Source organism: Kogia breviceps, chromosome 5 (assembly GCF_026419965.1).
Source record: "Kogia breviceps isolate mKogBre1 chromosome 5, mKogBre1 haplotype 1, whole genome shotgun sequence".
Classification (NCBI taxonomy): Eukaryota; Metazoa; Chordata; class Mammalia; order Artiodactyla; family Physeteridae; genus Kogia; species Kogia breviceps.
Window position 1 is genome coordinate 143,150,783 of NC_081314.1, and position 23,004 is coordinate 143,173,786.

Below are 23,004 nucleotides of genomic sequence, written 5' to 3' on the forward strand. Positions count from 1 at the left end.
CACAGGTCAACACAACTCACCAAAGAGCATTCCTCTTTGCGTTCTCAGCCAAATCAATGGAGGAGATTGAAGGCTGGCTGACATCTAGGAAAATGAGACTCTGCCATTCCTGAATGAAAGGTTTCTTAGGTCTCTTTCAATATCAAATAGCTCACACACACACACACAGAGTTTGTATAAAGTAAACAGAAAGCAAGTGAAAACACTGATTCATTTTTCTTGCAGCGCAGATTAGATTCAAACTTAGAGAAGACCCAGCCAAATGTAAGATCTTTATACATTATCTCTGAAATGGTTTGTCATGCTCAAAATATGATTTCATTTATCTCTTCACCTGTCAGGTAGTGTCTGGGGTTTTGTCACCTGAACTATAATAGCACGTTTTGCAGTATCACAGTGCAACAGAGCTTTTACACGTGTTAGCTTGTTTTACACATCATTGTAGCAGGAAATGAAAGTCCTGGACTCAGATGTGTCGCTCCCTAAAGAAAGGAAGCACATGTGTTGCTCTGCACAGGCAGCACACCTCTGAAAAAGGCACAGATGATCACCCACCTGGGAGGAATTGAACTTGAAATGAATCTGTGCATCTGGGCCCCTTGCCTGTGACACACAAGACACCTTCCATAACGAAACAAAGCAATTTGTAATATTCAGGCGTTAGATGTCTTAAAGGACATCCTGGCTCTATCTTCACTAACATACGATTCAAGTGAGCCATTTCTTCCCGAGCAAATTTTTTACAAAAGAGGTTTTAAAGCTCTCAGGATTGTTGTCATCACATAGCAAATAAAAACATTCTTGAGATGCTTTTCATTTTGAAGAGAAAAACTACTTATTAAATAATCTCAGCTTTCTTCATGCTTCAGGCTGCATTTGAAACCTCAGGGCAAAGCTCTGAGCTGAGCCAACCATGGGACTCAGACGTCCTCACTCCTACCTTTTGGGTCACCTCTGGCCACTCCTCACCGCCCATCCTATGGTCTGGCCTCGGTGAACCGCTGACTGTCACCAGAATGCATAAGCACTAGGTGGCATGCTTTTGCATATGCCTCCTGGAAACTTCCTCCCTACTCAATCCAGCTAACTTGTGTTTGCCTTTAGACCCAGTGCATTCACTGGCTCTTCTGAGAAGCCATCCTTGACCCCCGGACAGTCTTGGTGAAACCGCACTTCTGTGGGACCTTCTAGAGCACCTGTCTCTCTCCATCCTCGTGTAACAACCTGGGTTTGACTCTCGGCTGAACCACTGGCCAGCTATGCGACCATGGTATGACCCCTCACAGAACAACCAAATTCAGCTACACAGCCATAGTCAGTAAGAAGTGCTAAAAACACTACATCGTTTGGAAAGATGCACTGGCAAACGAAACAATGAAACTATCAAAACTTAAGCAGCATTTTACATTCAAAACATTTTTTAAGCTCAAAACAAAACAAAAAAAATATTTGTGAGAAACAGCATTCATTGAAAAGCAACAGAAGCAGATGTTCAATATTTCATATATAAAGTGAATGCTTTTGAAGACTTCTAGTGAAGAGGGACTTGGGTTGCAAAAACTAAAAACAAACAAAAACATAAAATTGTCAAGACATCCATGTAAAACTCATCAGAGGAGTCTATCTGGGAATGTTAGGTTAATCTGTGACAAAAAAAAAAAAAAAAAAATAGGTAGATCAAATACCACTTCCCAATGATATCCTAACTCAATGTTTTCAAGACAGGTCAGACGTGAAATTTTTTGTTCTAGTTCTGTGAAAAATGCCAGTGGTAGTTTGACAGGGATTGCATTGAATCTGTAGATTGCTTTGGGTAGTAGAGTCATTTTCACAATGTTGATTCTTCCAATCCAAGAACATGGTATATCTCTCCATCTATTTGTATCATCTTTAATTTCTTTCATCAGTGTCTTATAATTTTCTGCATACAGGTCTTTTGTCTCCTTAGGTAGGTTTATTACTAGATTGGAGGAATCAGGCTCCCTGACTTCAGACTATACTACAAAGCTACAGTAATCAAGACAGTATGGTACTGGCACAAAAAAGAAATATAGATAAATGGAACAGGATAGAAAGCCCAGAGATAAACCCACACATATATGGTCACCTTATCTTTGATAAAGGAGGCAAGAATATACAGTGGAGAAAAGACAGCCTCTTCAATAAGTGGTGCTGGGAAAACTGGACAGCTACATGTAAAAGTATGAGATTAGAACACTCCCTAACACCATACGCAAAAGTAAGCTCAAAATGGAGTAAAGATCTAAATGTAAGGCCAGACACTATCAAACTCTTAGAGGAAAACATAGGCAGAACACTCTATGACATAAATCACAGCAAGATCCTTTTCGACCCACCTCCTAGAGAAATGGAAATAAAAACAAAAATAAACAAATGGGACCTAATGAAACTTAAAAGCTTCTGCACAGCAAAGGAAACCATAAACAAGACCAAAGACAACTCTCAGAATGGGAGAAAATATTTGCAAATGAAGCAACTGACAAAGGATTAATCTCCAAAATTTACAAGCAGCTCATGCAGTTCAATAAGAAAAAAACACACAAGCCAATACAAAAATGGGCAGAAGACCTAAATAGACATTTCTCCAAAAGATTGCCAACAAACATATGAAAGAATGCTCAACATCATTAACCAATAGAGAAATGCAAATCAAAACTACAATGAGATATCATCTCACACTGGTCAGATTAGCCATCATCAAAAACTCTAGAAACAATAAATGCTGGACAGGGTGTGGAGGAAAGGGAACCCTCTTGCACTGTTGGTGGGAATGTAAATTGACATAGCCACTAGGGAGAACAGTACGGAGGTTCCTTAAAAAACTACAAATAGAACTACCATACGACCCAGCAATCCCATTACTGGGCATATACCCTGAGAAAACCATAATTCAAAAAGAGTCATGTACCAATATGTTCACTGCAGCTCTATTTACAACACCCAGGACATGGAAGCAATCTAAGTGTCCATCGACAGATGAATGGATAAAGAAGATGTGGCACATATATACAATGGAATATTACTCAGCCATAAAAAGAAATGAAATTGAGTTATTTGTAGTGAGGTGAATGGACCTAGAGTCTGTCATACAGAGTGAAGTAAGTCAGAAAGAGAAAAACAAATACCATATGCTAACACATATATATGGAATCTAAGAAAAAAAAAGGTCAGGAAGAACCTAGGGGTAAGACGGGAATAAAGACACAGACCTACTAGAGAATGGACTTGAGGATATGGGGAGAGGGAAGGGTAAGGTGTGACAAAGTGAGAGAGTGGCATGGACATATATACACTACAAAACATAAAACAGATAGCTAGTGGGAAGCAGCCGCATAGCACAGGGAGATCAGCTCCGTGCTCTGTGACCACCTAAAGGGGTCGGATAAGGAGGGTGGGAGGGAGAGAGATGCAAGAGGGAAGAGATATAGGGACATATGTATATGTATAACTGATTTACTTTGTTATAAAGCAGAAATTAACACACCATTGTAAAGCAATTATACTCCAATAAAGATGTTTTAAAAAAGACGGGACAGAGAGCATAGCTACAATTCCAGGAATCTAGCATGAAATAGTTGCCCAGATTAAGGTGCATACACTTGAATATAAACTCAACAACTGCTTCCTTACTAGAGAAAGTCTCGTGCTACAAGGATAAAAAACGTCAGCTGCATAACACACTTAGTGACATAGGACCTGAAAGCTAATACAGTACATTCAGTATTTCTGTCTTCCTTATGCGATATGGAAGATGAGCAGAAATGAACTCCAGTGTTTCTCTAAGAAACCAGTATTTTCCCAGCTTTTTGAAGATGTGAACTAGACAGACTTGTTTATTCATCTGACCTCCTCAATATTTTTATTTTTTTGTAAAAAGGAACATTTATTTATTTTTGGCTGGGTTGGATCTTCGTTGCTATGCACAGGCTTTCTCTAGTTGCAGTGAGCGGGGGCTACGCTTCGTTGCGGTGCACGGGCTTCTCATTGTGGTGGCTTCTCTTGTTGTGGAGCACGGGCTCTAGGCACACGGGCTTCAGTAGTTACTGCAGGCGGGCTCAGTAGTCGTGGCTCGTGGGCTTTAGAGCACAAACTCAGTAGTTGTGGCGCATGGGCTTAGTTGCTCCGCAGCATTTGGGATCTTCCCGGACCAGGGATCGAACCCGTGTCCCCTGCATTGGCAGGCGGAGACTTAACCACTGTTCCACCAGGTAAGTCCCTCCTCAGTATTTTTGTTTGTTTGTTTTGCTTTTTTTTTGGGGGGGAGGGTATGGGGGCCTCTCACTGTTGTGGCCTCTCCCGTTGCGGAGCACAGGCTCCGGAAGCACAGGCTCAGCGGCCATGGCTCACGGGCCCAGCCGCTCCGCGGCACGTGGGATCTTCCCAGACCGGGGCACGAACCTGCGTCCCCTAGCATCGGCAGGCGGACTCTCAACCACTGCGCCACCAGGGAAGCCCCCTCCTCAGTATTTTTAAATGTCATAATACTCCTAGGCAAAGAAGGGATGCAGTGTTTTTTCGATGTATATCTTTATATAACTATGCATAAAAGAGTCTGGAACTATATAAAACAAAATAGTAACAGTGGATAACTCTACAGGGACATTACAGAGAGTTTTTTTCTTCCTTTTGCTTCTCTGTATTTATCATCTTTTTCTACCTGAATTCCACTCATGCCATTAAGAACTAAAGACCACAGAGTCATAAGAGGGTGACATGAGTTCAGCCATTTAAAAACATCTTTAAGAGCCTTGCCTGTCTAAGGGATCACGTGAGCTGTCTATCGCTGATGGACCCCACACGTTACCCAGAACCACAAACACAACAGTATGAATGTGATGACCTTAGGATGCGGATGAGGAAGAGTCAGTTAAACACGCAACACCCCACCCCTAGCTACTGGGCCGAGCAAAGCGTTAGAGCATTCATTCCAGGATGTATCTATAGCAGAATAACTGGGAACACAGCACAGTCTGCCAGTTGGGCAGCTCAAGAGTCTACCTGGCCACCTCCTTCCCAGGGTCTTGTTTCCCATGGAAGTGGGACCCTCCCGGGGAGGGGGCGCCCAGCACCTCCACTCTCCTTTCTCTCAAACCTCCCGCCTCTTCCGTCCACATGCTCCAAGCTTTCAGAATAACCCCTGTTATCCACAGAGCCAACCAGGCTAGGTCGAGCCCTTTTACACCATTTCTCATAAACAATCACTGTTCATCCTATCTGTATTATTAACTTTTTTCTCTTTTATCAAAAGACAAAGAGAGCGGCGATACACAGCTTTTGCTCACAAATGACTAGGGCCCTCCACAGTGTCCCCCTTCTACCGAAGTATCCTAAACTAATTAATATTATCATTATCACTGTGGTTATTACTATCACTATTATTATTATTAATGCAAAGTAATGACCTCTTTTTAGGTAGACAACATTTACAAATCAGTAGCAAAGTTTCCCATGCTGAGTTCACAATTCACAGCATCTTGCAGCCCTTGGACAGGAATATATAAAGCTCAGAGATGCCTGCTTGTAGACCTCTCCAGTGGGAGACAGTGACAGGTAAACCCTTGGAATAGGAGGTAGGAAACCTAAGCTCCTCCATCCCTGCTCAAGCTCTAAGCAGGGAACCTGAGACCAATCAGTCACTCTCTCTGCCACAGACCAGAGGCAATTATAACTGACTTCCAGGACTGGTACACCAGGGGTTCTCATCACAGTCAAAGCAACAGACAAGTGTATTAGTTAGGATTCATTTTAGTTGTAAGCAACAGAGATAACATTGACTTCTTTTTATCATTGTATTTATTGTCAGTTGATACGTACCCTACAACCCTCATCTTCTTCTATAGTTATATTTGCGAGTATAAAGAATCCATTTTGCACCAGACACATTTACACATGTCAAACATATCTTTTCTGCTCATTATTACATTATTTACATCCTTCCTCTATGAGCCCCTCAAGTGAATATGGACAGACAAGACACCGGGCACCTTTTGAAACTTTCATTGTCACAGAGTCTCAGGAAAATTGAGAATAAGCTGGACCTCTGAATTCAATATTCCATTAGTTTCGTCTATGGCTCTGTGATTTAAGAGATAACATTGACTTTTAAAAATGGCAGCTTTTCAAAGCAAGCAACCTAATTTAAAAATGGGCAAAGGGTTGAACAGACAGTTCTCCAAGGAAGATAGGCAGATGGCCAATATGCACACGAAGAGGTGTTCAACACCATCAATCATTAGTGAAATGCAAATCCAAACCACAATGAGACGCCACTGCACAGCCATGAGGATGGCTACTATCAAAATAACAGACGGTAACTAGTGTTGGTAAGAGTGTGGAGCAATTGGAACCTCTGGGCATGCAAATGGGAATACAAAATGGTACAGCCACTGTGGAAGAGTGTACCACAGTTCCTCGAAAAGTTAAGCATAAAATTACCACGTGACCCATTAATCTCACTTCTGCGTATATACACAAAAGAATTGAGAGCAGAGAATCAGATACTTGCATGTCAGTGTTCACAGCAGCACTACTCACAGCCGCCAACAGATAGAAATGACCCAAAGGTACATCAACAGATGAATGGATAAACAAAATTCCATATTATTCAGGCTTAAAAGGGAATGAAATTCTGAAACATGGTACAATATGGATGAAACTTGAAGATATTATGCTGAGTGAAATAGGCCAGACACCAAAAGACAAATACTATATGATTCCACCTATATAAGGTCGCTAAAGTAGTCAAATTCATAAAGACAGTAAGCAGAATAGAAGTTGCTAAGGGCTCGGGGGATAGAGGAATGGGGCGTATTATGGACTTAATGTTTGTGTTCCCCTAAAATTCACATGTTAAAGCTCTAACTGCCAATATGATGACACTTGGAGATGGAGCCTTTTGGAGGTAATTAGGTCATGAAGGGGAGCCTTCATGATTGGATTATAAGTGTCCTTATAAGAAGAGACAAGAGAAAGGTTGCTTCTCTCTGTTTCTGCCATGTGAGGACACAGCAAGAAGGCAGTTGTCTGCAAGCGGGAAGAGGGCTCTCACCAGAACATGACCATCCTGGCACCCTGATCTTGGACTTCCCAGACCCCAGAACTGTAAGAAATATATGTTATTTAAGCCATCCATACTACAATTTTCTTATAGAAGCCTGAGCTGACTAAGACAGGGAGTTAGTTTAATGGGTACAGAGTTTCCATTTGTGATTATGAATAAGTTCTAGAAATGGACAGTGGTGATGGTTACACGATACTGTGAATATCCTTCATACCACTGAACTGCACACTTACAAATGGCTATAATGGTAAATTTTGTTATATTTCACCAGAATATAATTTTTTTAATGGTGGCTTAAATCATATCAAAATAGTTAGATAAAGACTGCTGTGATTATCAGAGACCCAACTCCTTCTGTTTTGACTTTCTACTACCCCAACACACAGCTTACTTCTTGTAACAAGATGGCTGCTCCAACTCCAGTCATCACATCAGCAAGCCAGCAAGTTGAAGCAGGAAAGGAAAGGAGAATGGCATATGTTTCCCTTTAAAGACTCTACCAGGGGGCTTCCCTGGTGGCTCAGTGGTTGAGAGTCTGCCTGCCGACGCAGGGGACACGAGTTCATGCCCTGGTCTGGGAAGATCCCACATGCCGCGGAGCGGCTAGGCCCGTGAGCCATGGCTGCTGAGCCTGTGCGTCCGGAGCGGGAGAGGCCACAACAGTGAGAGGCCCGCGTACCGCAAAAAAAAAAAAAAAGACTCTACCTGGAAGGTCAACTTCCTAGAAGTTGCCTGCAGCACTTCTGCTCACATTCTTTTGGCTGTGTCACATGGTTGCACTCAGCTGCAAAGGAAGCTGGGAAATGCAGTCTTTGTTCCAGGCACCGACCTTCTCAGCTAACATTCAGGAGTTCTGTTACTGAGGAAGAAGGGAAGGATGAGGACTGACAGAACACAAGTCATCTCTGCGTAAGTTGAAAATCACCTTGCAGGTGTTTTTCGGCACAAAGCTGCAAATCTTCAACATTTCCTCGGATCACAATGCAGAAAGGGGTAGCTTTAAGAAATAGCTGTGACCAAGTGAGTACTTTCTTCTTCGGTAAGCTCACTTGGCCACATACAAGGAATCTGGAACCCTTATAGGGATATGCATACAAAAGTTGTTATTCGTCATGTACTCCAAGGAATAAGTACAGCTAAACTGAGAAGCAATTAAAGAAAGAAAAAAAAAAGCAAAAGAAAGCAAGAAAAAGGGATGGAGAGAAGGGAGGGAGGGAGGAAGGGAGGGAAAAAGAAAGAAAATAAGAAGAAAATGTTAAACAAAAAGATGAAGATAAAGAGTCACTTTCCTAATGCCTCACCCCATCCGTTTTGTAGAATTTCAAACACCTGGAATAACTGAATACAAAGTAAAGCCCTTATGACCTGGGCTGCGTTCCGCTTTAGCAGAGACCAGGAAGCGCCCACTGGCACATTCATGACATTTCAGGTGGGTAACAAACACTTGCCGTTTCCAGGGCACCCACCTCCCTCAACTCTGAATGCCTCCTGCCCTCAAGGAAAAAGATTCAACACCTTCAAAACGCCCCCTCCCCTACACTGTGTTCCCCATGAAGGCTGTCTCTGGTTGAAAATTTCAGAGGCCAAGTACAGGGTTTCACATATTCACACAGTTAAGAGAGAGGATGAGAGTTCTTATGAGTCATAGAAAATTTGGTTTCAAAAACAAATGGCATCAGGAAGAATCAGAAACACTAAACGCCCACATGCCTCGTCTCTTTAAAGCACACTGGGGGAAATTTTGCTTTTAGTGGGTAACCTAACATTCTGTTGCTGCTATATATGTCACTTTCAGCAGAGGCGAAATAGCTAACAGCCTGGGAAGACTTTTATAGCCTTCTCATATCCTTTTTAAGGGATGGCGTCGTCCCAATTTTGACCTTCCTCTTACTACTTTCCTTTCCTTTGGACAAAATCCATGTAATCGTCAGTAATACTACAACTCTGTGTGACTGCATATGCACACCTGATTCCCACGCCTTTCTCGTCCCCTGTTTTGGAAGAGATCTATTTGTACACAGAGGTATAAAGCTCCCATACCCCTGTTCTGGCAGCCACAGCCCTTATCCCAACTCAGCCCTCCTGGCATTACCTGTCTCCTGCCACCGATTCAAGTCAGGAAGCACTTCAGACCCAGGCCTGCAAACAAAATCCCGTAGACAGTTCAAGAGGGTGTGCTTGGCTGAGGAAGCTTCAATGGCTTCTGCTTGGATCATTCCTCCATCAGCATCACCTCTACAGAAAGTCATCTCTTGAGTTTTAGAAGGCTTTACACCCTCCCTTTTATTTTTTAGCATTTATTCTCCAACTCATATTACAGCTTTTCATGTCTTATCTCTAAGGGAATCACACATTCTAGTTCGTCCAAGACAGTTCTAGTTTGGCCTGCTGTCAATATAATTATTCACTGTGTCTCCTTTCACTTCAAGTTTGGAAGAAAAATTATATGGACACCCAACTAATCTCTCCAATGTGTGTGTCACCTCCTTGATAATAGGAAAGATTCTGTCCTGGCAACCTTCCCGTTCTCCAAGGAGTCTCCCCTCATAAAGCAGCTGACCCAGGTGGGTACAAGTAGTTACCTGTTGAAAGGAAGGAAAGGAGGGAGGGAAGAAGGAAAGAAGAACTCTCTCCTACTTCTCCTCTTGCTCAAAATCCAGCAATGAGCCCAATATAAGGATAAGTGTTAGAAAAAAATTACTGGAAAGAGCAGCATTCTCCCCTCATAGGGAGGGATATAACACAGTGGATGAAAGTAAGACTCTGCCTGACTGTCCAGATTCAAATTCCGATTCCATAATTTACCATCTATATGACTTTGAACAAGCTGACTAACCTTTGCTGTCTCTATTTTCTTATCCCTAAAATGGGTATAGTAAAAGTGACTCCCTGCACACAAATGGCCATCACGCACATGAAAAGATGCTCAGTACCACTAATCATTAGAAAAATGCAAATCAAAACCACAATGAGATACCACTACATACCCACTGGGATGACTAATATTAAAAAGAAAAGAACATGTGTTGACCAGGATATGGAGAAATTGGAACCCTTGCACACTGTTGGTGCAACTGTAAAACAGTGCAACTGCTATGGAAAATAGGACGGAGGTTCCTCAAAAAGTTAAACATAAAATAACCATACGATCCAGTAATTCCACCTCTGGGTATTTACTCAAAAGAACTGAAAGCAGAGTCTTGAAAAGATATTTGCACACTCATGTTTATAGCAGCCTTTTTCTTTTTTTACTGGCCAAGAGGCGGAAGCAACCCAAGTGTTCATCAACAGATGCACGCATAAAGGAAATGTGGCATCGACATATAATGAAACATTATTCAGCTTTAAAAAAGAAGGAAATTCTGTTACATGCTATAACATGGATGAACCTTGGGGACATTGGGCTTGGTGAAATAAGCCAATCACAGAAGGACAAATACTGTATGATTCCACTTACATGAGGTACCTAAAGTAGTCAAACGTATAGTATAACAGTGGTTGCGAGGGACGGGAGGGAACGAGGATGGGGAATTAAGCATTTAATGGGGACGGAATTTTACATATGCAAGATGAAATAGTTCTACAGATCTGCTTGAAAACAATGTGAATATACTTAACACTACTGACTGTACACTTAAAAATGGTTGAAACAGTCAATTTTAAATTATGTGTTTTTTACCACACGGACAAAAAATTATCATTAAAAACATGCTGTTATATGAATTAAACCAGTTCATACATGTAAAGCACAGAACACTGCCTGGCACAGAGTGAATGTTTTGTAAATGTCATCTTCATCAATGAATCCACATATTTTGTTCCACACTACATCAACGTGTGTGAATTATTTTAGGTTTGGTTTGGTGTCTTTTTACTTGTTTGGCCTTTTGTTTTCTTACTTCTTTTCATCTTCTCGGTTTTCCATATCATGTATTGCTCTCTATGGCTAATTGTTTTAGAAGCTTTACACATTCTATTTTTAAATTATTCATTTTAGGATAACAGTAAAAAGTACAATATGAATTTTTTAAGAAAAAAATCAACCTCCAGTTATTCAATTTCATAAGATACAATCTTAAATTTGGATTATTCTCTTTGCTTAGACTTTTTAAGAGCCTTCCTATTTACTATGAGCTTGCAGCCGTTGATCACAAAGTGACAGTGTTGTTTTCAAAGGCAGTATGATGGGGCTGCCCCAGAGCTAATACGGTTAGAAGCATAGAGCCCAGATCACAAAATATAACAGCCTCAGATTTCTTAGGGACCATTCTGGACATGCATTTCTAAGAAGAACATTGATTAAAAAAATAATATATCCAGAAAAATAAAACTAATATATGACAGCTCTAAAAAATGTATTATATGAAATAGGGGTTTAAAAATTAGTCGTGTTTTATCTGAAAAAGAGAAGTCTAAGGAAATACTCATTTGAAATATATGAAGGTCGGTCCAATGTTCACACATTCACTTGCTCAGTTTAGATCATTTAGTAAATATTTATTGTAAGATTTTTAAGAATCAGGCACTGTGCTAGGTGTTAATAGTACCAAAATCATGAGCAAAAACAGCCACTTTACTGTGTTATCCTAGAAGGCAGAAGGAGGCAGGATGAAGGAGAAAATCTGAGGTCCCTCAAAGGAAACACATACTGATAAACAGCTCTCTTGCAGTGGAAAGGGCTATTCAGTGAGGGAGTGAGGTCCCCATCCCTGAGGCTACGCACGCAAAGGCAATAAGAGCATTAAGAATGTGGAGAAGAAACTTCTACACTAGGTTCTAAATAGATGTAGTGAAGGTAACAACCTACCTCTCCTCCAACCAGAAACTCTATGAAATCCAGTTTTAAAGCACACTGAGTGGAGAGAATGCCAGTACAGTCAGACTGACCTCAAGATAAAATGCTTAGAAAAGCTTCACTACTCATTCAACATGACAACCTGATAGGAGACCTAAAATGATGCAGACCTATACTAAGTCGGCAACATTTATATATCAAATATAACCATGTCTCTTCACATAGGTGCATACTGATGATCCATTAGTAGAATCTCAATGTAAATTACAAGAGCACAGCCGCTCCTCTACAGGTAGCATCCTTCCCTCACATATTCCATGCCAGCTTTGAAAACAATCATGGAAGTGATTGCTAAAACTTGGAAGTAACCAAGACGCCCGTCGATGGGTGAATGGATAAGCCAGCTTGCGGTACCTCCACACTGTGGAATATTATTTGGCTATGAAAAGAAATGAGCTAGCGAGCCACAAAAAGATGTGAAGGAGCCTTAAATGCATGTTACTAAGAAAAAGAAGCCCCCTCAAAATCACACTACTGCGTGATTCCAACTATATGACATTCTGGAAAAGGCAAAATATTGAGACAGTAAAGAGGTCAGTGTTCATCATAGGTTCGAAGGGATGAATTGTTGGAACATGGGGGAGTTTTAGAGCAGTAAAACTATTCAGTATGGTACAGTAAAGGTGACTATATAGCGTTAGAGGTTAGTTAAAATCCATAGAACGTACAACACAAAGAATGAACCCTAATGTAAACAATGGACTCTAGTTAATAATAATGTATCAATATTGATTCATCAATTATAACAAAAGTACCACACTTAAAAACAAACAAAAAACTACACTGAGATAGAAAAAATTTAATAGATTCAGAGATAAGTAAATCGTAAGTAATTAAAGAAATGAAAAAAATCATGAAACTTCACAGGCCCGTCTTCCTTTAAGGGGAAAAAAAAATGTTCTCATCTCTAAAACCCAAAAACTATTGCAAAAGAATTCAATGTGATACTTTTAAAGCACAACTGTTGAGTACGACAACATACAACTTTGCAATAACTTTCTGTGTTTAGGTTAAGATCAACTGGATAGTTGAAGGCTGAGCTGTAGATGTCTGGGGTCACAGTGACAGAGACCCCCTCTGGCTATTACCACACATGTTCAAACGTGGTTGAGCCCAGCGGCGCTAAAGGTGGAATGAGATGCAGGAAATAAGATACTGGTCGGGGTCCCCACTTTGCCAACCACTAGTTCTGCAAAGTTCGCCAACTGACTTTGACGGGTGTCTATTTTCTCACACAAGAAGTGAACAGAACAGACCAGCCAGCAGTTTTGATGTTGGTCCTCAGTGGAAGAGAGGGGCTGGGTACAGTGGGGCTGGGAGGATAGGGAGGGGCAAGAGGGGACTGGCTTCCACCAAACGTGTTCCACTCTTTGGGGGGAGGTTTTACTTACTGGGCTTCTGTGTACAATTTTATTGGAACAGAGACCTCCTTAGCTAAAAAAAAAAATAAAAGAAAAAGAAAAAGAAAATTAAAAGACATCTGGTTCCTTTTCCCTGAAGGTATTTGCTCGCGCCAAGGAGTGAAGCACCTGTGGGTGAGGAGAAGATGAAAGCTGGAAATATAAAAACTTGAGAGAACCATTTTTTCATTTTGAAGGGGATTATCGAAGGCAGAAGGTACTTTGGCTCCTATAAACCCGTCCAATATCTCATCTCCCACCTTGGCCTACTGCTGCAGTGCTGCGGGATGTTATCCAGAGTTCCTCTCCCATTCCAATGGCCTAAGGGGGGAATATTCGACCTGAAATACTGGGGCCCACGTTTGGAGGGATGGGTGAGTGCCAGCTGAGTATGTGTCCTACTTAGAAGGAAGCAAATACTTATTCAAAAGCACTTATTAAATAATAAGACAATGATCAAAAAGGAAAGAGCAAACACCCATTATAGTTTACAGACAAGATCCACGGACTCTTAAGTTATAAGAGACTTTAAATGAGGAGGGAAATAAAGCGACAGAGGAGAAAAATGTTGTGAAATGTTACGCAATAGGAGGTAGACCTGGGATCCAAAGCTGGTCCTGCCAGTGATGATCTACTCGAAGGGAAGACCCAGAAGAGAATCCTTCTGCTCAGGCACCAGCCTCTCTGTGTTTGCTAGTCAGTGTAAGAAGCATCTCGAATGTTTTGCCTTCCCAGTCTTCTGAAAGCCACATAGGCATGTCTATGCATTCATGTCTGTGTGTGTGTCATTGCATATGTGCCTGCCTTTCTGTTGAAGCTCACAAAAGGATATGACCTACCTGCAAATTGGCAAACAGAACCTGACTGAATGAAGAAACTCTTGATTGAGAGTTTAAGAAACAACCATTTGGGGCTTCCCTGGTGGCGCAGTGGTTAAGAATCCGCCTGCCAATGCAGGGGACACGGGTTCAAGCCCTGGTCTGGAAAGATCCCACATGCCATGGAGGAACTAAGCCCGTGTGCCACAACTTCTGAGGCTGTGCTCTAGAGCCCACAAGCCACAACTACTGGAGCCTGCATGTCTAGAGCCCATGCTCTGCAACAAGAGAAGCCACCGCAATGGGAACCCCGCGCACCACAACGAAGAGTAGCCCCTACTCACCGCAACTAGAGAAAGCCCATGCGCAGCAATGAAGACCCAACACAGCCAAAAATAAATTAATTTTTTTAAAAAAAGAACAGAAAAAAAAAAGTTGAAGAAACAACCATTTGGATTTCTGACTGCCATCAAAACTTGAATGTTAAAAGTAGACTTTACTTGACTCAATTTTTTGAAGGATACCATGGTGTAGTGGAAAGAACCCACAATTTGGAAAAGACCCTGCACTAATTAGATGTCCGTAGGAAGTGACTTAATATCTCCAAGTTTCAGTTTCTCAATTTAAAAGGATTGGGGACCTTCAAGATGACAGAGGAGTAAGATGTGGAGATCACCTTCCCTCCCACAAATACAACAAAAATACATCTACTGTGGAACAACTCCTACAGAAAACCTACTGAATGCTGACAGAAGACCAAAGACTTCCCAAAAGGCATGAAACTCCCTGCATATCTTGGTAGGGCAAAAAGAGAAAAGGAAAAACAGAGACAAAAGAATAGGGACGAGACCTGCACCTCTGGGAGGGAGCCGTGAAGGAGGAAGTTTCCACACACTAGGAGCCCCTTCACTGGCGAAGACGGGCGGTGGCAGGGGGGAAGCTTCAGAGCCGCGGAGGAGAGCGCAGTAACAGGGGTGCAGAGGGCCAAGCGGAGAGATTCCCGCAGAGGATCGGCGCCGACCGGCACTCACCAGCCCGAGAGGCTCGTCTGCTCACCAGCCGGGACGGGTGGGGGCTGGGAACTGAGGCTCGGGCTTCGGAGGTCAGACGCCAGGGAGAGGACTGGGGTTGGCGTGAACACAGCCTGAAGGGGGCTGGTATGCCACAGCTAGCTGGGAGGGAGTCCAGGAGAAAGTCTGGAACCACCTAAGAGGCAAGAGACCATTGTTTTGGAGTGCATGAGGAGAGGGGATTCAGAGCACCACCTAAACGAGCTCCAGAGACGGGCACGAGCCATGGCTATCAGCGCGGACCCCAGAGACGGGCATGAAATGCTAAGGCTGCTGCTGGAGCCACCAAGAGGCCTGTGTGCGAGCACAGGTCACTCTCTACACCTCCCCTCCCGGGAGCCCGTGCAGCCCGCCACCACCGGGGTCCTGTGATCCAGGGACAACTTCCCGGGAGAACGCACGGTGCGCCTCAGGACGGTGCAACGTCACGCCGGCCTCTGCCGCCGCGGGCTCACCCCGCATCCGTACCCCTCCCTCCCCCCGGCCTGAGTGAGCGAGAGTCCCAGAATCAGCTGCTATTTTAACCCCATCCTGTCTGAGCGGAGAAGAGATGCCCTCAGGTGACCTACACGCAGAGGCAGGGCCACATCCAAAGCTGAACCCCAGGAGCTGTGCGAACAAAGAAGAGAAAGGAAAGTCTCTCCCAGCAGCCTCAGGAGCAGCAGATTAAATCTCCACAATCAACCTGACGTACCCTGCACCTGTGGAATACCTGAACAGACAACGAATCATCCCAAATTGAGGAGGTGGACTTTGGGAGCAACTGCAGACTTGGGGTTTGCTTTCTGCATCTAATTTGTTTCCGGTTTTATTTTTGTTTTAGCTTAGTATTTACAGCTTATTATCACTGGTTGATTTGTTTATTTATTTGGCTGCTCTCTTCATTTTTTTTGTAATATATTTTTTTTCCTTTTTCTCTTTTTGTGAGTCTGTATGTTTATGCTTCTTTGTGTGATTTTGACTGAATAGCTTTGCTTTTACCATTTGTCCTAGGGTTCTGTCTGTCAGCGTTTGGTTTTTTTTTTTTTTTTTGGTTTTTTTGGTATACTTTTTAGTGCTTGTTATCATTGGTGGACTTGTTCTTTGGTTTGGTTGTTCTTTCCTTTTTTAAAATTACTTATTAATTTTTAATAATTTTTTTTCTTTCTTTCTTTTTTCTCCCTTTTCTTCTGAGCCGAGTGGCTGACAGGGTCGTGGGGCTCTGGCCAGGTATCAGACCTGAACCTCTGAAGTGGGAGAGCCGAATTCAGGACACTGGTCCACCAGAGACCTTCTGGCCCCACGTAATATCAAATGGTGAAAGCTCTCACAGAGCTCTCGATCTCAACACTAAGACCCAGCTCCACTCGACAACCAGCAAGCTACAGTGCTGGACACCATACACCAAACAACTAGCAAGACAGGGACACAACCCCACCCATTAGCAGAGAGGCTGCATAAAATTATAATAAGTTCACAGACACCACAAAACACATCACCAGACACACTCCTGCCCACCAGAAAGACAAGATCCAGTCTCATCCACGAGAACACAGGCACTACTCCCCTCCACCAGGAGGCCTACAGAACCCACTGACCTAACCTTACTCACTGGGAGCAGACACCAAAAACAACGGAAACTACAAACCTGCAGCCTGTGAAAAGGAGACCCCAAACGCAGTAAGTTAAGCAAAATGAGAAGACAGAGAATCACACAGCAGATGAAGGACCAAAGTAAAAACCCACCAGACCAAACAAATGAAGAGGAAATAGGCAGTCTACCTGAAAAAGAATTCAGAGTAATGACAGTAAAGATGATCCAAAACATAGAAATAGAATGCAGAAAATAAAAGAAACATTTAACAAGGACCTAGAAGAACTAAAGAGCAAACAATGATGAACAACACAATAAATGAAATTTAAAATTCTCTAGAAGGAATCAATAGCAGAACAACTGAGGCAAAAGAACAGATAAGTGACCTGAAAGATAAAATAGTAAAATAACTACTGCAGAGCACAATAAAGAAAAAAAAATGAAAAGAATTGAAGACAGCCTCAGAAACCTCTGGGACAACATTAAATGCACAAACATTTGAATTATAGGGGTCCCAGAAGAAGAAGAAAAAAGACAGGGATTGAGAAAATATTTGAAGAGATTATAGTTGAAAACTTCCCTAACATGGGAAAGGAAAAAGTCAATCAAGCCCAGGAAGCACACAGAGTCCCATACAGGATAAATCCAAGGAGAAACACACCAAGACACATATTAATCAAACTATCAAATATTAAATACAAAGGAAGAATATTAAAAGCAGAAAGGGAAAAGCAACAAATAACATACAAGGGAATCCCCATAAGGTTAACAGCTGATCTTTCAGCAGGAACTCTGCAAGCCAGAAGGGAGTGGCAAGACATATTTAACTTGATGAAAGGGAAGAAACTATAACCAAGATTACTCTACCCAGCAAGGATCTCATTCAGGTTCGACGGAGAAACTAAAACCTTCACAGACAAGCAAAAGCTAAGAAAATTCAGCACCACCAAACCAGCTTTACAACAAACGTTGAAGGAACTTCTCTAGGCAGGAAATACAAGAGAAGGAAAAGACCTACAATAAGAAACGTAAAACAATTAAGAAAATAGGAATAGGAAATAGGTCATAGGAAAATACATATCGATAATTACCTTAAATGTAAATGGATTAAATGCTCCAACCAAAAGACACAGACTGGCTGAATGGATACAAAAACAAGACCCGTATAAATGCTGTCCACAAGAGACCCACTTCAGACCTAGGGACACATAAAGACCTGAAAGTGAGGGGATGGAAAAAGATATTCCATGCAAATGGAAATCAAAAGAAAGCTGGTGTAGCAATTCTCATATCAGAGAAAAGGGACTTTAAAATAAAGACAATTACAGGAGACAAAGAAGGACACTAAATAATGATCAAGGGATTAATCCAAGAAAAAGATATAACAATTGTAAATATTTATACACCGAACATAGGAGCACCTCAATACAGAAGGCAAATGCTAACAACCATAAAATGGAAAATCGACAGTAACACAATCATAGTAGTGGACTTTAACACCCCACTTTCACCAATGGACAGATCATCCAAAATGAAAATAAATAAGGAAACACAAGCTTTAAATGATACATTAAACAAGATGGACTTAACTGATATTTATAGGACATTCCATCCAAAAACAACAGAATACACTTTCTTCTCAAGTGCTCATGGAACATTCTCCAGGATAGGTCATATCTTGAGTCACAATTCAAGCCTTGGTAAATTTAAGAAAATTGAAATCATATCAAGTATCTTTTCCGACCACAATGCTATGAGACTAGATATCAATTACAGGAAAAAAAATCGGTAAAAAAATACGAATACAGGGAGGCTAAACAATACACTACTTAATAACCAAGAGATCACTGCAGAAATCAAAGAGGAAATCAAAAAACACCTAGAAACAAATGAAAATGAAAACACGATGATCCAAAACCTATGGGATGTAGCAAAAGCAGTTCTAAGAGGGAAGTTTATAGCAATACAATCCTACCTCAAGAAACAAGAAACATCTCAAATGAACAGCCTAACCTTACACCTAAAGCAATTAGAGAAGGAACAAAAAACACCAGAGTTAGCAGAAGGAAAGAAATAATAAAGATCACATAGAAAATAAATGAAAAAGAAATGAAGGAAACGATAGCAAAGATCAATAAAACTAAAAGGTGCTTGTCTGAGAAGATAAACAAAATTGATAAACCATTAATTAGCCAGAATCATCAAGAAAAATAAGGGAGAAGACTCAAATCAATAGAATTAGAAATGAAAAAGGAAAAGTAACAACTGACACTGCAAAAATAAAAAGGATCATGAGAGATTACTACAAGCAACTATAGGACAGTAAAATGGACAACCTAGAAGAAATGGACAAATTCTTAGAAAAGCACAACCTTCCAAGACTGAACCAGGAAGAAATAGAAAATATAAACAGATTAATCACAAGCACTGAAATTGAGACTGTGATTAAATATCTTCCAACAAACAAAGGTGCAGGACCAGATGGCTTCACAGGCAAATTCTACCATACATTTAGAGAAGAGCTAACACCTATCATTCTCAAACTCTTCCAAACTATAGCAGAGGGAGGAACACTCACAAACTCATTCTATGAGACCACCATGACTCTGATACCAAAACCAGACAAAGATGTGACAAAGAAAGAAAACTACTAGGCCAATATGAACATAGATGCAAAAATCCTCAACAAAATACTAGCAAATACTAGAATCCAACAGCACATTAAAAGGGTCATACACCATGATCAAGTGGGGTTTATCACAGGAATGCAAGGATTCTTCAATATACGCAAAACAATGTAATACACCATAAGAACAAACTGAAGGATAAATACCATATGATCATCTCAACAGATGCAGAAAAAGCTTTCGACAAAATTCAACACCGATTTATGATAAAAACCCTCCAGAAAACAGGCATAGAGGGAACTTAACCTCAACATAATAAACACCATATATGACAAACACACAGCTTTCTCAATCGTGAAAAATTGAAACCATTTCCACTAAGATCAGGAACAAGACAAGGTTGCCCACTCTCACCACTATTATTCAACATAGTTTTGGATGTTTTATCCACAGCAATCAGAGAAGAAAAAGAAATAAAAGGAATCCAAATTGGAAATGAAAAAATAAAGTTGTCACTGTTTGCAGATGATATGATACTATACATAAAGAATCCCCCCCAAAAAAAAGAATCCTAAAGACTTTACCAGAAAATTAATAGAATTCAACAGTGAATCTGGTAAAGTATCAGGATAGAAAATTAATGCAGAGAAATCTCTTGCTTTCCTATACACGAATGATGAAAAATCTGAAAGAGAAATTAAGGAAACACTCCCATTTACCACTGCAACAAAAGAATAAATACCTAGGAATAAACCTACCTAAGGAGACAAAAGACCTGTATGCAGAAAACTATAAGACACTGGTGAAAGAAATTAAAGATGACACCAACAGATGGAGAGATATACCACGTTCTTGGATTGGAAGAATCAACATTGTGAAAATGACTATACTACCCAAAGCAATCTACAGATTCAATGCAATCCCTATCAAAGCACCTTTGGCATTTTTCACAGAACTAGAACAAAAATATTTCACAATTTGTATGGAAACACAAAAGACCCCGAATAGCCAAAGCAATCTTGAGAAAGAAAAATGGAGCTGGAGGAATCAGGGTCCCTGACTTCAGACTATATTACAAAGCTACAGTAATCGACACAGTATGGTACTGGCACAAATACAGAACTATAGATAAATGGAACAGGACAGAAAGTCCAGAGGTAAATCCCCACACATATGGTCACATTATACCTGATAAAGGAGGCAAGAATATACAGTGGAGAAAAGACAGCCTCTTCAATAAGTGGTGCTGGGAAAACTGGACAGCTACATGTAAAAGAATGAAATTAGAACACTCCCCAACAACATACAGAAAAATAAACTGAGAATGGATTATAGACCTAAATGTAAGGCCAGACACTATAAAACTCTTAGAGGAAAACACAGGCAGAACACTCTATGACATAAATCACAGCAAGATCCTTTTTGACCCACCTCCTAGAGAAACGGAAACAAAAACAAAAATAAACAAATGGGACCTAATGAAACGTAAAAGTTTTTGCACAGCAAAGGAAACTATAAACAAGACGAAAAGACAACCCTCAGAATGGGAGAAAATATTTGCAAATGAAGCAACTGACAAAGGATTAATCTCCAAAATATACAAGCAGCTCATGCAGCTCAATGTCAAAAAAAACAAACAACCCAATCCAAAAATGGGCAGAAGACCTAAATGGACATTTCTCCAAAGAAGATACAGATGGCCAACAAACACATGAAAGTATGCTCAACATCACTAATTATTAGAGAAATGCAAATCAAAACTACAATGAGGTATCACCTCAGAGCAGTCAGAATGGCCATCATCAGAAAATCTACAAACAGTTAATGCTGGAGAGGGTGTGGAGAAAGGGGACCCCTTTTGCACTGTTGGTGGAAATGTAAATTGATACAGCCACTATGGAGAACAGTATGGAGGTTCCTTAAAAAAACTGAAAATAGAACTACCATATGACCCAGGAATCCCACTACTGGGCATATATCCCAAGAAGACCATAATTCAAAAAGAGTCACGTACCACAATGTTCACTGCAGCACTGTTTACAGTAGCCAGGACATGGAAGTAACCCTAGTGTCCATCGACAGATGAATGGATAAAGAAGATGTGGCACATATATACAATGGACTATTACTCGGCCATAAAAAGAAACGAAATTGAGTTATTTGCACTGACGTGGATGGACATAAAGACTGTCATACAGAGTGAAGTAAGTCAGAAAGAGAAAAACAAATACCGTGTGCTAACACATATATGTGGAATCTTAAAAAAAAAGAAAAAAATGTTCCGAAGAACCTAAGGGCAGGACAGGAATAATGACGCAGAGGTAGAGAATGGACTTAAGGACATGGGAGGGGGAAGGGTAAGCTGGGACGAAGTGAGAGAGTAGCACTGACATATATACACTATCAAATGTAAAATAGATAGCGAGTGGGAAGCAGTTGCATAGCACTAGGAGATCAGCTCAGTGCTTTGTGTCTACCTAGAGGGGTGGGAGGGAGGGAGACACAAGAGGGAGGGGATACGGGGATATATGTATACATATATCTGATTCATTTTGTTATACAGCAGAAATTAACACACCACTGTAAAGCAATTATACTCCAATAAAGGTGTTAAGAAAATAAATAAAAAATAAAAGGATTAAAATGTCCATCTTGCAAGGTTGTTGTGACAATGAGCTAGTATATACAGGGACCCAAGAAGTAGCAGCTACCATTACATTAATATTATTAATGACTTTAATTATTAACATTATTAATAATGATTTAAAAATTTACATAATTCCACTCTAATGACTTATTGGCTTGTTTTCTGCTCAGTCGTTTATTCTGCATGTCTTTTTTTAATCAGTGGTGTTATCTGTCTGCTTTACGTTGTGTATCTTCACAGGTTTTGTGTGCGTGTGTGTATACACACATGTAACTGCTCCAACAGGAGTTTCCATTTTCCCATTAGAAATTTTCCTCTGGAGTCTGTACAATTATAAAAGCAAAACATTCAGCCCTGCAAAAATGTTAACTGAATGGATTCAAGACCAGGAGATTTCTCATTATATCCGTACCCATGAACATACTACCTGGACATATCCACCGAAAACAAAGGTCTAAATCCTAAGGCATGGGACATGGCGCATGTGACTTTGGAAATCAATGTTGGGGATGGGGTGTGATCCAGGGGAGGAACTGTAGCTCCTGGGACTCTTCAAAGAGAAAAACTAGTGTGGAATCTGAGGTTTTCCCCAACACCAGCAGGAGAGTTTTGAGAGGCTGCCGGAAACACCCCCCTTCCCCGCTGAAGGCCAGTGTTGTGTCCAGGTCTCAGCCTCTGGATGAGCCAGCCTGAGTCCAATATCCAGCTCAGCCACTTCTCCCCATGGGACCCTGGGCACGTTACTCAGAGATTCCAAGTCCCAGGGTCCTCTTCTGTGAGTTGGAGAGAATGGGTCTTCCCCCATTGGGTTGTGAAGATTAAGTGAGTTAATACAGGTAACAGGTGTCCCAATCAGCACTCTATAAATGTTGGCTTTATTAGGATCATGTTACCATTTTGCATGGATCTAGCCCTTCCCACTCGCAGACGTTG

The 23,004-nt window shown here is 41.1% G+C and overlaps 1 protein-coding gene across 9 annotated transcripts in view; it reads right to left on the reverse strand.

The window, feature by feature from the left end:
• ERG (ETS transcription factor ERG) overlaps nucleotides 1-23,004 on the reverse strand; it is a 280,990-nt gene that overhangs the window by 236,735 nt on the left and 21,251 nt on the right. The window contains exon 2 of one of the 9 annotated variants that reach the window (XM_067035118.1): nucleotides 7,787-7,940. The exons of the other annotated variants lie outside the window; for them this stretch is intronic. The gene's annotated coding sequence lies outside the window, so the exon portion shown is untranslated. The remainder of the gene's footprint in view (nucleotides 1-7,786; nucleotides 7,941-23,004) is intronic. 9 annotated transcript variants of the gene reach the window in all.